This window comes from Furipterus horrens, unplaced genomic scaffold, assembly GCF_987537825.1.
Source record: "Furipterus horrens unplaced genomic scaffold, mFurHor1.1.pri manual_scaffold_1, whole genome shotgun sequence".
NCBI classification, from domain to species: domain Eukaryota; kingdom Metazoa; phylum Chordata; class Mammalia; order Chiroptera; family Furipteridae; genus Furipterus; species Furipterus horrens.
Window position 1 is genome coordinate 39167490 of NW_028327171.1, and position 14140 is coordinate 39181629.

Genomic DNA, 14140 nt, shown 5'->3' on the forward strand with positions numbered 1-14140 from the left:
TCTTATTTCCTCCCAAATTCTACTATACAAAGCTGTAGGCAAGGTGTGGGGGCCATGGCACAGAAGCACACCACACTGCCCCACACTTCCCTCTCTCATAGCGCAGGCCGCACCATCTGGCAGGTTTGCCCAGCTTCACCACCTGTGCTAAGTGGTAAGGTTCCAAAGGGCCGCAATCCCTTTCCCACCAACTGAAATATGAAGCTGATCTCTCTCTAATGGCCTTTATTTTCCAAAGAGAATGCACTGAAAACTACACTCAACGGCAGCCTTCTTCACCATGAAGACACAAGCAATGAATGCAGGACTTGGGCACTACAAAATCCGGTCACTACGTATTCAATTTGCTAGCTCCATGAGCCACAAAGAGAGGCACACAGCTAACAACGAGTCTGAAATTCTTTATAGTCAGGTTCCCAGGCTATGCGTGGTACAAACTCCGTACGTGCCCATTTACACTCTTGAGGGCACAAAAGAAGAGATGTAGGGAGTTCAAGAACATCTAGGAAATAGAGGCACATCTGTGTTTAATAGTGGTAAGTAACTTTGACAATAATTTTGCTGCTCCTACCCATCTGAATAATTGTTGTGGATATATTAGAGGAAATTCAAATATAAGATATAGGGTTTCCGTTCCTTTTCAAATCTTTGTATATAAGCCATTATCAGTCAGGTGGAGAAGCCTAGGGAGAATTGCTGAGTAAATGCAGCTCTTCCTAGGACCTCCTACCATCCCTTTCTCCTGACTAGACCCCTTACAGAGCACTCCACTACTTAGCATCAATCAATATCAACATCACTGAAAGTGGAACAGCCAGACGGTTCATGCCTCATGGTGTGCTGCAAAAGGAAGAAAAAAGAAGACTCCATTGTCAGACTTAAAAGTGAATTTAATCAAGCCTCTAACTACCACTTTACAGAAATTATAGGAGTAGAGTAGAATGTGTTAACAATACCACAAAGATGTGATTAGACAAATCCAAAATGTGGGATATTCAACAAGAATAAATGAATGTCTTCTACCAGTAAGTGGAAGGGACTTAAATTTAGCAACCAAAAGCAGTGTGTAGACCTTACTTGGATTCTGATTAAAATTATTTGAAAATGTCATTTAGGAGGGAAAAAAATTAATTCCATTTACTGCATACAGTTTCTCTTAAATCTTGAATCTTTTCTGGACCATTGTAACACATGAAGTTGAACCTGTTCTTTCCATTATTAATGGGAAGGGTAGGGGAAGCTATATGTAAGGATGGGGTCAGTGAGTATAAAGGCAATACAGCAATTCTTATTTCATATTCAAAAGTATCCCAGTCTTTTAATCCTTATGTTGTATAAAGATTCTGATTTGACTATGAAATACTGGGCTTGACTCTGTTTTCTCTGTAAAATCAACAGTGATGACTTGCTGAGTTTATCTATAGACATGCTCCAAGGATTTTCATCAGAAACATACTGTTTACTACCAAACTCCTGATCGATTTACTGTTTCCCAAGAACAGGTATTAGAATGGCCTATTCCTTCAACATAATGCAAATGATGTCAGGGGCTCAATAAATAGTTGTAGAGAAACAAACTCTGAGGCAGAAAACAGTGGCGCCAATGCGCAGGAGTGCTGGAGCTTCCCTTCTCATCCTTCTCTCAACCTCAAGGCTTTCTGGGAGAAGGAAAGGCACTTAGAGGAAAGAGGACGCTGTGTATTCCCTTAGATGTCAACTTCAGAATCACTTTGATATACACCAAAAGTATTACATTAAGGAATCAGTAGTAAGACTTTCTTGAACACACCTGGTAATCAGGTATTTAATCACTGTTTTATATCAATCATGTAACTAAAAAGCACTTTGTTGCACAATTTTCTAACATAATTCTCTGAACAAATAAAAGGAAAAAAATAGTCTTTCAAAAGATATGAAGCTGTTCGGGCCATAAATCCCAAAAACATTCGATCTCAATTAAAATACCTAATGTTATAATAGAGTTATTGCTATAATAAAATGTTATACACAAAATATTTCAAAATGAAAGAAGAACCTCTACCCCTGTGCTCTGTTCTGGTTACTTTATCAGATATCACTGGGCTGTCTAATGTGAAAGGTTTTAAATCTATTTATGGCCAGTAGGTAGGAGTCTGGAATTATTTCTCTGCTAGAACTAAAAGAATGACCCTCCTTTTCCATTATGTAGTGGGAATGGGCTCACCTTTTTGTGTGTGTGTGGTCCCTCCTTATATTAGGGGTAAAGAAAGCTTTAATGGGAATACATATAACAACAAAAAAGAGCAGCTAGAAGGTAATGAAAGCATTAATTTCAAAATTAATTTTTTATTTATATAGACCATTACTCTAAAGAAACTAACACTAGATTGTACAATGTGTAGGATAGGTAAGATTTTTCAAACACCATGGTGGCTCAAAAAATACTCTAGGAACGACAAGTAATTCACATTCATTAAAAAAATGAAAGCTACATAAGAGCAGAAAGTTGATCGCTATTATTTACTAATGTTTAAAAAGACCAAAAAATGATCTCTGATGAGAACTAAATGTTAATGGTCCTTTTCATCCATTTCCAACTTGATCTCCATTACTTCCTCTATTTCAATAAACTGTACCTCCGTTTATCTTTGGCCAAACATTAAATACAAAGAAAAAGATCCACACTCCAGTTCTAGCCCACCAGGTGCTTGCTTAGCACGCATATCAAAATCACCTGTGGCATGTTTTTCAAAGTAATGTCATAAACTTTGTGACAACTCTGAAAGGTCTTAATTAAGTTTTAGCAAGTGAAAGGCACAGCCCAAGCATGTGTACTTTTACAAGTTCCTCAGGTCATGCAAACTGTGCCTTGCATCATGCCATATGCTTCAAAACTTCTCTACCTGTAAATCCTGTAACTATAAAACAAAACCAAGTGCACGCACCCCTATACCTCTTTTATAGTAAACTTCTTAAACCTCTGAGCTACTCAGTTTCTAACTGAACAGGTTTTCACCATCACCTCAATTACTCATACTGCTCAGTGTCCTCAAATCCAACATCCTCCTCCTGGGCTATATCTGTTCTCCCTCCAATTTCACGCGAATCTACTGATCAAACATTACAACAAACGCTATGATCCTGACATTCAGTCCAACTAGTCCCGTCAATTCCACTCGAGCCCTGTAACATGTTACATTCCCCAAACAATGACAGTATCCAAAACCATTTTGCCCCTCTGAGCCATTTGGCATTTTATTATGTTTTTAACTTCCTTATCAAAATTGCCATCATGGATTTTCAAAAATTTTAATTTTCCTCAAGGACCCCATCTCACCGAAAGCCCCTCAATCTAAGTGACTTTGCTTCTCCAGGAAAAGTTATTAGAACTTCCTAGACTCTTTGCTCACTTCAAAATCTTTATTTTTTATTCACCACATTATTTTTTTAATTTATTTATTTTTTGAGAGACAGGGAGGGAGGGAGAAGAGAAACAGAGAGAGAGAAACATCAATGTGCAAGAGATGCATTGATCAGCCACCTCCCACACTCCCCCAACTGGACCTGCAACCCCGGTATGTGCCCTTACCGGGAATCGAACCAGCGACCTTTCAGTTCACAGGCCGGAGCTCAATCCACTGAGCCACACCAGGGCAGGGCTATTCATCATATTATTTTGTGCTGACTTGCTGAAACAGGAAAAAAATATATATATATGAGAGAAAAAATTATCTATACCATAAAATCTACTGGGTCTTCTAGCTAAATTACTAGCCCTTTATAAAGGAATTGGTTACAGTGGCTACTAAAAAGTATCTTTTCCCTATTCCAGTAATAAGCACCTAAAAATTACAGATGAGAAAATATTCTATTTACAAGAACAAAAAACTATTAAATATTTACCAAAAAATTATCAAAGCAAGCACAGAATTCAGGCGAGTAAACAAAATACTCTATTGAAAGATACAAAATCTGAGCAAAGGAAAAGGATGGATTGCTGTGCAGACTTGTGCTATCACAAGTGACTATCCTTCTGAAAAAAAATAAAAGTGGGCCCACATGTTTTGCTATTAACAAAAATAAATTATAGATGGATTTAGTAAATATTTTTATAAATGTGGTGTACATGAGTATATGTATGCATGTACATATATACATATTTCATATATACATTATAATTAAACATGTAAGAATACATGTATAATCTAAAGAGCAGGAAAAAAATCTTTTTAACCAAGACTAGAAACTCAAAAACTACACAAGAGCCATATCTGAGAGAATCAAGATTTACTAGGTATCAAAGAAAAAATCATATCAAAGTAACTCAGACTAAAATTATACTCATCAAAATTCGTACAATGTAAGAGATTTGGTATTTCTGGCAGAAATGTGGGGAAAGGTTATTCTCATTTACTGCGAATGGAATGTGAGCCCTTCTGAAAAACAATCTGACAACCTTTAATAAAAGTAAAATTATTAGACTGAGTCATAGATTTGCCCCCTTTTTTCAGGTTCAAATGATTAAAGTTAAAAATATCATGTTGTTCACCTAATACACATACCTGTACAACCTAGAGAAATAAAAGCACAAATTCCTAAGGATGTTTATTTTAGCATCACTGTTTTTTAGTGTCAAAAAAAGGAATGAAGTCCATTAAAAGGGGACTATCAAAATAAGAGTGTGGCACATTTATAATACCCATGGATTGTAAAACATAAGAACAATAAACTGATGGGGAAAGGGGAGAGTACACTACCAAAGTCTAATCACATTCATGTATTTAAATAAAAGAATATGTGCATTGTATAAGAAGAAAAAATGTTTTTGTTACTGTTAGCTTTGCTTTTGATCTTATAGACTCTAAATAACTTTATTACTAATCACATCCAAATTCAAAGGGTTGTCATACTCCTTGACTCCCACCCCTTGCCATTTTCAGTATCTGCAAAGACTGAAAACAACACTCTTACTTTCCAACAACTGACTTCCTGACTGTCCCCTCTCCTCTCCTGATTTTTCCTCCTGCCCTAATATGTGTACACCTTACTTCTTTTTAGCCCTTTCGTCTTCACTCTACTCTCGCACTAATGATCTCACCCACTCTGAAGTATTAGAAAACAACCATGTAACACATCCCGACCTTTTCCACCCCAAGTATTCCAGCTGACTCAGACACAAGTCTTCCTTTCAGAATCTTTAACCCAGCATTATCTGGGGCAATTTATGTCCTATGCCCTGAAATTTATTTCTCCTCTTGCCTATAACTATCACTGATCCTACCATTTACCACACTTTAAACTTTAGTGTCATGTTGGATTTAATTTCCTATTTTAGCTTGTACCTGCACTCTTAGACTATCTTCTAGTCCCTATTCAACACCACTTTCAGCCATTCCTTCCTTTCTATAGCTCCTATCACCAGTACTGCAAGTCTCAAAGTCTGCTAGCCCCATCCTGTTATCTTCTGACACCCAGACATAAAACATAACTCTGATTATGTCATATATATTTATCGCTACCTGTTAGCTTCCACATTCACTCTAAACCATTTAGCCAGGTATTTAAGTTCTTCAGTCTATGGTCTCAAAGTATCTATCTAGCCACAGAGCACCTCCCTTGAATGTATCCTTCAGATAAACGCAGATGGTCCTTGACTTAAACCCATCATAAATTGAAAATACTATAAATTGAAAATGCATTTCAATACATCAAACCTACTGAACATCATTATCTTAGCTAGCCTACCTTAAATGTGCTCAGAACACTTACATTAGTCTACAGGTGGGCAAAATCATCCCTCTGCCGCTGTCCAGCACCACAGGAGTATCATGCCACATATACATGGGAAAAGATAAAATTCAAATTTCAAAGTAGTTTCTACTGAATGCTTTTGTTTTCATGTCATTGTAAAGTTGAAAATTTTTAACCTGAACAATAATAAATCAGGACAATCTGTATACATGTGTCCTTCTAACAGACAACAAATTTCCACACTCCTGCTTTTTAGCTCATTGTTCCAATTATAAGTGTTGAAATTCTTCTGTTCTTCTTCAAATGCCACCTACCTATGAAGCCTATTCAAATATTAACATTAAAGATGGCTGGGTACTTTCTTCCTGTTATCTCAAAGCATAGTATTTTTACTTTTCAAAATAGTCAGAATGTAGATGTTTTCTTTCAAAGGCTACTGATTTTGCATAAATAAAAGTCATTTTAAATTCCGAGTCCCAGTTTCTTGTTCTGTAATATAGAAGTAAAATCTAATCTACAAACCTCAGGGGTAGGTAGAAATGCATGAAAAAGCAGTTTCTAATCTAAGTGTTAAAGTTGTTATTGTATTATCTTTTATTATGCATATTTGTTTTTTCAACCACTACTAAATTAGGCACTTAAAAGGCAGTCTGTTCTTTATAGCCTAATACCCAATACATAGTAGCTGTTCAAATATTTTTAAAACCTTCATAAATCATGAAATAACTCTCATGCTCCAGCATAAGAAATATAATCTAAGCACAATTTTATACCATTATGCCTTGATCAGAATAAAGTATCTAAAATAAGCCAGTCTGAGAGAGACAAATACCATATGATTCCACTCTTATGTGGAATCTAATGAACAAACTGAACTAACAAGCAAAATAAAGGCAGACTCAGATGGAGAGCAGGGTAACAGCTAAGTGGGGGAGGGGGGTGGGGGGAGGGATTGAGCAAAAAGGAAAAAGGATTCATGGACAATAGTGTGATGATTGGGGGGTGGGGGAGATAAGGGTACTAAACAGTAATGGAAAAATAATACAATAAAAAAAATTGAAAAACTGGAGAATCTACAAAACCCTCCTTCTGTTATCTTTTCAGGAAAACTGTTGTCACATAATACATCTAGACCTCTGACTTAGTCCACCTGAAACACAATTAGTTAACTCGTGGTAGGCTGATAGGGATCCTTTAAAATGATTGATAAATAACTAAGTAGTCTAAGTATCTGTTTGTGTGTCTGTGATGGTGGTATTGTATCCAATCCAACAAATTTATCCAAGATTCATAGCCGTATATTAGTGCTTTAGTTTACCATAAAATTCAAAAATGTTTAAAGTTGACATCATGGTTATTTCAGTGACATAAAACAACAGATTTTTTTTTAAGTAAATATACGAAAGAAGCATGTTGACTTTTTTCTCACTCTTTTACAAAAGCAAAATTAATTATGGACAATGTTTACAAAATTTTTTTACATGGAAGGGAGACTAGATATGACACTTTGGTTCTATAAAAATCAGTATATAATAGTTTAAGAGAACTTAACTGCAATTATGTCATGCTGTTGGCTAGTATTTCTTGGCATTTTATTTCACAAAAAAATATTGGACTTGTATCCAGTATCGTATGTGTTAAGATCTCCTATCTACACTCTTGTACTTATTTGTAATTCATTTTTTAAATCTAAATTTACAACTCTATAAATCATTCCTGTTATAAATTTTAATCTACTATTGCTAATAGTGCCTGGTATGGCTACAGTAGCTACTGATAAGTAATCTTCTGAGAGTTTAACTCTTAAAAATAATGATCAAATGCCAAGAAGCAGCAGCAACAAAATAAAAAGTCACGAGTAACTGGACTATGTTATGCACTAAAATGGGTGTGGGTAAAAAAGGAAAAAGAAGAGTTGATAGCAATGGGGAACAGCACTTGATGAGAGCAGTAGATCACTTTGTGCGTTCATTTAACAACAACAAAAAGCTCACCCTGTGTCTGATGTTGCTGAGTTCCACAAACAAACCTCAGGCAGCATGATGTAATACAGAGAGTCTTGGACTGAGTCAGGAGACCTCTGTTCTAGCCCAAGGCCTCAGTTTCCTCATCTGTAAAATGAGGGTACTGAATTAGATAATCTGAAAGGGGTCTCCTAATTTTAAAATTGAGGAACAGGAATTCTATGGACGAATTTTGGAAAAAGCAATAAAATGTAGAACTTTTGTTAACAGTGAAGTTTAACTGTTAACACTGGAAACAGCAGGTGGAAAAAGGGATGAAAAGAATTTTCATAAAATTTTGAAATGCAAAAAGCAATTACCTTCTAACTTGTTAACACTTAGTAGTGTTCCCATCTAAACTGGATTAGCTATGGTGACCACATTATGACCTGAAAAAATCTATTCATCTTTAGCTAGCCAGGCTGCTCAGGTAAATCTAGAAAATAGTACAGAAAACACCATTGGGCTAGTAATGACTTCAAATGATAATGTATGTCATAACTGTCCATAGTTAAGTAACTGAATAAAGAGTAAAATGACATGAAAAATTATTAGAGTAAATTAAGTAATTATTTAATATGCAATAAAGCAATAATTATGTTAGTGATATCCTTCTTTGTTAATGAGTGTATTTTCTCTATGCAATAATTTTTTTTCTGGTTAGGACTCAAAACAGAACCTGGCTTCTTCTGACAACAAAGCTAATTGAAATAAATGACTTTACCCCCCCCCCCCCCAGTGACACATAGAAAAAGGGCGTCTGTATCCAAGTTTCTATACTGAAAGAAATCAAGCTTCTATCAATAACAAATAATAGAAAGGCTCTGGTGCCTCAAAAAATAGTTATTTCCTAAACATAATTTCCTAAATAGAATTAACTGCCTGGTTCCAGCTATTCCTCCAAGGTCTAACTGAATTATAAGTTTCAAGTTCATGGGTCAGTTGATATTCTACTTTATAATTATTTATTTTTTGCTTATGTTGATGCTAAGGTTCTGACCTGGCAAAACTTAAAATTCCAGGGACATGAGAACCAATAAACATATCTCAATAATCAAAAATCTACAAAAAAATTTATTCTATTAAAGGATATGATGTCTATATTTAAAGGATATAAAGATATAATGAAACATGCAATACAAAAACTTGTCTTTTAATGCTTTTTTATGCAAATTATCTAAGGGATTATAAAATAATTTGGCATCCACACAATTCCATTAAGTATTCATTTGAACATTTCACCTTGGCAATAGCGTACCTAATATGTTATTCAGAATCACTGATAAATTTCTATTTGGTTGGTAGAAACAAAGGCAAAAATAAAACACTCTTCGTGGTAATAAAACTTGATCTTGGCTAGTCTAAAAATGGCTACACGTAATATTGGATGTTTCGTCAATATGTTTTAAAAGCACTGTGTCTGTCTCTCAGAACTTTACAGAAGAACCACAACATTCTGGAACAATGACATTTTGCTTTTCAACTCAACAACTCAGAAACATACTGTTAACCATATTCCTAAAATACACATTATTTTTTAAAAACAAATCCTGATCATCCAATCTGGCTAACAATTCTTGCATAAAAAATAAGCAACCTTCCTTCTTTGAAAAATGAATACACTGCACTAAAAAATGTGTCCTAAGCTATACTTCATAAATGGCAATTGATCAATTAAAAGAATGGAAAGAGGATCTAGTAATTTTCTTTAATAGCATTTTCAAAACTTGTTCAAAATAAGCAACCCCAGGGATTCCATCTCCCATTAATCATACTTGACTCTGAGCATATTCTAATTATGTATCCATTCCATTCCCTCAGTATACTCTAATTATGTATCCATTCCCTCAGAATTTATGTATTATAAATTATCTTAATGAGTCTTTGCTATGTCACTTTGAAGTAATCAAATTATTGTGTGGATGTGATTTGTCTTCTCACTTTTATTGTTTATATTTCAGTATCTTTCTGCATCCTAAACAGTTCAGAGCTCAGGACACAGGCAGAAAAGTAGCACTGATAAACTCAAACTATTTTCAAATTTAAAGAAATACCAGTTTTGATAAAAGGCACTACAAACATATTAACAAGAGGAACCTGGTTTAGAAAAATACTACCTACTAGTACTTTCATAATATTTTATTATACAAACTTGCAAACATACAGAAGAAATGAAGAACTATACTAAAAATATGAACACAGCCATCATCAAAGTCTTTAAAATTAACATTTCCTTGTATTTGTTTTGCCACATCTATTAATTGGTCTCAATTTCTGAAGCATTTCAAAAGAAGTTGCTGATACCAGTATAATTATACCATATATTCTTTAGCTTGCCTACCACTATAGCAAAGTATTTAATAAGGTTTTTCTGTTAAAAAAAAAAAAAAAAAAGACTTTACACAAAATACAATGGATACATACTAGGTGTACCACTCAATGAGTTTTGATAACCGAACTCCCTAACAGCACACAGTACCACTGCCCCAGGAAGTTCCCACATGCCCTTTCCCACTTAATCCCTGTCCCCAATACCCAGGCATCCATTTCTAGGCCATGGCAACTACTTTTTTTTTTTTTTTGACAACATAGATTAGTTCTGTTTCCTCCACCTCATATTTCGAATGATAAAAACTGCATGTTTTTGCTTTTGGGACATCATATAAATGGAATCATACACTAATGTCCTGTTTTACATATAGCTACCTTCGCTGAGCATAGTGTTTCAAAGTTGCTGCAGGCATCAATAGTTTGTTTGTCTCCATTGCTCAGTAGTATTCTGTTGTACAAATATAGCATACAGTTTATCTATTGTGATGCTGACAGGCACCTAAACTGTTTCCAGGTTAGGGAACAACCCCATATTTGGTAAAGTTTATATACAGTATTTGGCATCCCACTCTGTGGTTGAGAGATTTCCCCCCTTTTCCTCCTGCTGACTCCTGACTCTGCAACTGCTGTGTAGCTCTCAACTCTGTCTCTGATTCCTCAAGCCAACAGAACTGTCCTCAGGCAAAACCATCAAGATGAGGAAACTAACCAGAAACTGGTCCAGTTTCTACTTGTTTTAGCTTGTTCTACAGTGTCCTCAATGTTTTTTTTTTACTTGACCAGAGACTGCGGTCACGTTTATGGATTTATCTGATAGGAGGCACTACTCCATTTTTTAAATTCTACCTTCCTGTTATTCTTCTGAGCACAGCTGCTAAGACTGTAATTAACATACTGGGGGGGGGGGGTCCCCTCCAAAGCTTGATTAAGTCAGTCCTTATTAAAAGAGCCAAACTAAGCCAGGAAAAGAGGCCTCTGGGCACTAGTGAGTACGAAAGCTGAAGGAGGGGACACTGTACTTCTGTGTATGAACCAACAAAGTCCCAAATTCACCCCAAGGTGTCTATGTAGAACATAGGCAAAGCAGCAAAGAGTTTGAGAGCTAAAGATATAAGCCACTGTTTGGGTCCCACACTAATTCTGAGTGGTACCTGTGAGGAACAGACTCATGCGGCTTAGCAAAAGGCTTTGAAAAGTGAACTAGCCGCGGAACCACTGCCCACACCACGAAAGGAGGCAGAACTTGTAGTCTGAACCCACCACGCTGATCACCTGTTTTAATCAGAAGGAAAAAAATTAATAATCATTCTCCCAAGAGGATATAATAAAAAATCACTCAACATACAACAAATCAGAAAAATGTGAACAGTTAGATGCCAACCTTGATAAGATCCAGACATGAGAATTATCAAACAAAGGCATTAAGCGGTTACTTTATTCATCCTCCACAGGGCAAAAGTACACACTTGAAATGAAAGTATAAAAAAGAAACAAATAGAAACTTTGTAACTGAAAAATTGGGAGGGAGGGTGATTTAACAAGTTAATATAGACAAAGGAGAGCAAACACTGAATAACTATCTGAACAAAAGAATGCAAGTAGATAAGAAAAAAATCTAATTTTAATTTAAAAATTTTTTCCTAACAGTTTGCACCTTTAGTTCTTAACACTAATGAAAAATACTTAGAAATTGCTAACCAAGATGCTTTAATCCTATTATTCTATCTCCTCCGGAGGTCCTGTGAAAGCTCTCATGATTCACCTTTGAATAATATTCAGATTCTATATAATTTGTATGACAGAATTTTTTTAAATGCTGGACTGCAAATGAGATCTGTTCAAGTCTTGTTCTGTAACCATGACAAGTACGTGATACGGTATTATTCTCTAAGCCTTAGTACCTCATTTGTAAAACGAGGGCCTACTCAATGAGTAATGACAACTTACTGAGTTTTGTAATGTAGTCCCATGATCTAATTTTAGGAATCCTCTGAGGGGCATTCTAGTTTCCCCAGATCTTAGCACTAGCCAAGTTTTCATTGAGCTAATTACTTGTTTCTGGCAAATAGGCAGAATACAAGTAAATAGATCAGGTAGTTGGGACTAGCAAGGTCTAGAACAACAGTGTCAATAAATATACAATGTAAGCCTTAATGCAAACCACATAAGTATTTTTTAATTTTCTACAGACATGGAAAATTTTAAAAGAAATAGATAGCAATTGATTTTAATAATATATTTTATTTAACTCAATATATCAAAATATTATTTCTTGTAATATTTTCATAGTGTGACTACCACACTATACAGCACAGGTCTAGATGTGGAGGTGAAGGGTGAGGAGAGAAGAGTCAATGGCAAGCAAGGGCCACGGGGGTCTCAATGAGTGATCTGCTACACATATATACACACAAACAAAAACTGTATGTTGGTGGTGGTAATGAGGTCTGCTCTGTTCCATGGCAGGAAGATAGAGCAAGAAAAGTCTTTTTGAAATAAATATCCATCTCTACTATGGGTAGTGCCTAAAAAAAGGTAGTAGCTTATGAATCATTTCAAAATAAATGCATTAACAAGTATTTATTTTTATGAAAGCTACTGTCAAAAAGAGGTCAACTCAAGAAAGCTCTGTAGGCCAAGACAATGTAAACATCCATAAAATAAGAATAAAAACTACAATGCAATAAACACATCAAATATTTATATCTACAAGCTAACAATGACACCTTAAAAAGTTCTCATTGGTCTACTTTTCTAGGATTATAGGGAAAAACTCAGTACTTTGAAAATTAGTAAATGAAGGAAAGAATCAAGTATTTAATATGCCTTTCCTGTGCTGACTGTGCCATAGGGTAACCAAGCATCTAATGAGAGAATTTTCTCTCTGTAGAAAGATTACAAATAACAAAAACTTGATTCACTTAGGACGTCAACATTCTGTACTCAAGGAAATAACGGATCAAGGAGGTGGACAGCAATAGCCAGCAGACAACCGAACAGTATGTGCTTCTTCATGGGATTACTTAGCACCAGCCGGTCCCTCCCTCCCAAATAAAGCAAGAAGACCTGACTTAGATGAAGCCTTTAGACCTGACTACCAATTTACCAAAATATACAAGGTAAAGAGAGGCATTTTACTACAGGAATGCAAGTTATAAAATACAGAATGAGGAAACCTTAAGGGTTTTCCCTTAACGGGAAAGAATTGTTAATAAATAAAGACCTAAAAGCATAAGCTGCACATTCCAACCAAATGTAATACATGAATTGTTATGATGGTGTAAAAATATTACTTATGAGCAGATGGAGAAACAAACTAAATGGATATATGGTGATATTAAGAAATTATTGTCATCATCTCACACCCATTATGATGCCCACTATCTAAAAAACAAAACTAAACTAAACGATCCACAGAAAATAGCAAGTATTGGCAAGAATGTAGAGAAATAAAAACCCTTGTGCACTATTGTCGGAATATAAAATGGCACAGCCACTTTGTAAAACAATATGGAAGTAACTCAAAAATCAAAACTAGAATTACCATATGATTCAGCAATATGATTTCTGGGTTCACAGCCAAAAGAACTGAAAGCAGGTTCTCAAAGAGATATATGCACACCCATGTTCACCACAGCATTATTCACTACAGTCAAAGAAAGGTGTAAGCAACCCAAAAGTCCACTGACAATGAATAAAAAAAAAATGATACATGCATACAAAGAAGTATTATTCAGCCTTTAGAAAGAGAGAAATGAAATCCTGTCACATGATATAACATGCATGAACCTAAAGGACATTATGTAAGTTAATGAGCCAGTCACAAAGGAATACTACTGTATGATTCCATTTATGTAAGGTAGCTAAAGCAGTCAAACTCAAGGGAACAAAAAGTAAACTGGCTGTTGCTAATGGCTAGGGAAGAGGGAGAATTGGGAGTTGTGGTTCAATAGGTACAGAGTTTCAGTTTTGCAAGATGAAAAAGTTCTAGAGATCTGTTGCATAATAATGTAAATACATTTAACATTACACACACCTGCACTGACTGCACACTTAAAATTGTTAAGATAAAGTTT

At 35.3% G+C, this 14140-nt stretch overlaps 1 protein-coding gene across 5 annotated transcripts in view; it reads right to left on the reverse strand.

The window, feature by feature from the left end:
* Positions 1-14140, reverse strand: part of TBL1XR1 (TBL1X/Y related 1) — a 139434-nt gene that overhangs the window by 52278 nt on the left and 73016 nt on the right. For 2 of the 5 annotated variants that reach the window (XM_090274051.1, XM_090274043.1), the window contains exons 3-5: positions 7725-7841; positions 5749-5784; positions 3569-3668 (exon numbers count right to left, since the gene is read on the reverse strand). The exons of 1 other annotated variant lie outside the window; for it this stretch is intronic. The gene's annotated coding sequence lies outside the window, so the exon portion shown is untranslated. The remainder of the gene's footprint in view (positions 1-3568; positions 3669-5748; positions 5785-7724; positions 7842-14140) is intronic. 2 more of the 5 variants (XM_090274058.1, XM_090274066.1) reach the window with 2 other exon arrangements.